A 1701-nucleotide genomic window follows, 5' to 3' on the forward strand; every position below is an offset into this window, starting at 1 on the left:
GTGCTCTTATATTGACAAAAGCAGATATACAAGCTCACGTGTTGCATCATGACATGTGCTTGTAGATCTATTTTTGCTACTTTCAAGTGACACTTTTGTAGGACTCAAAGTAGGGCATTCATTTGCCAAACAATAATAATAGTCCTGTTGTCTGTATGTGTGTGTGTGTGTATATATATGTATATGTATATATATATATATACTGTATATCAATCAAATACTGCATATTTGATTAAATAATATCAAACACATTGTCAAAAACTAGAGCCAGTGATACTTTAGCAAGACTTTTCCCACAATAATAAAGGAATGAATGGTAGGAGTGAAAAATGAAAATAAGTGAAAAACTAATTTGTCCATTTATGTTTGACCTTTTCCCCCTCTATTCGTCTATCCCGAATTACTCTGTCCGTCCGTCTGGTTAAATCATGCCATTGTGATCGGCTTAATTCTGTTGGTCTCATTCAGTGTCACTGGACCTGGCAAACACAGACTTGATCTATCTTGAATGCAGCGGAGGGGGGGGGGGGGGGAACTCCTTTTATCCGACGGTCTGAGGTTGGCAGGTATGTATAATGTAATAACACTAATGAAAGCAGAAAACTAGTTCATATTTGATCTCTTGCAGGTTACAATGTTTTTAACCCATTCTGACCTGAGATCAGATTCATACGAGGTTTCCGCCGGACACACACTGGTCTGATGAACCCATTCTGACCTGAGATCAGATTCTAAAAATGTCAGTCGTTCTTCGATAAAAAAAAAAAATAGCAGACCTACAAGCTCGTATCGCGCCACTCGGTGGCGCGATATGAGCTTGTAGATCTGCTATTTTTAAATAGCTAAAGCACGACATGATGCTGACACCAAAATGGGTGCCCGGTCAGAATGGGTTAAATAACCCATGACGCCATGAGACAGTACCGATACATATCACTAAAACCTTTATTGTTTTAAAAAGTACTGTAAGAACAAAATCAGCACATCCTTTCATGAGAGATATCAAACAGTTCAAAACAAAGTTTAAGATGACAGCGGCATTAACAAGTCCTACAAACATATACAGATGAAGTGTTGTAAATATGACAGTAGTAAGTGACTGTAAAGAAGAAGTTACCTACAGTATTTGGGCTGTATTCTTAATACCAAACTGTCAGTTTGGTATTAAGAATACAGGAAAATATGGCATGGTCAAGTCAATCAAAGAATTTTTTTTGGTCAGGATTTATTTCCGTTTGTCAACAAGAGTGCACTAAAGATTAGCTGGAGCCCTTGTTCAATATCATTTTGATTATGGTTGCATTGCACCCAGGGGGGCAGTCAGACAGATATTTTGCGAAGCCACTAAGGAAATCGGGACTTCCTGAAAGTTCATATAATGGCCTGTTGTGGCGCCATCATTGGGCCCAAAAAAAACCCATATCTCCATAGAGGCCCATGTATTTGGGCCCAACTTCACCTAGACTGTATTACCTTAATAAACATGGTCATGAATACTTTCTGCTTCCAGTCACTATTTTAAAGTCTTATTTCTCATGTCATAATATTATTTTTGGAAAATTATGGTCCCATTTATTTAAAAAATGACCATAAAGTCGAGTATGTTCTGAGGCTCGGAGGGGCGTGGCTACCGTTACAGTCTATGATCGGGAGCCACCCCCCGTTCGAGTCAAAATAAAAACCAACGAAGAAGAAGGGGGG

The sequence above is a fragment of the Protomyctophum parallelum genome (assembly GCF_964188405.1).
Source record: "Protomyctophum parallelum genome assembly, chromosome: 11".
In the NCBI taxonomy this organism is placed as follows: Eukaryota; Metazoa; Chordata; class Actinopteri; order Myctophiformes; family Myctophidae; genus Protomyctophum; species Protomyctophum parallelum.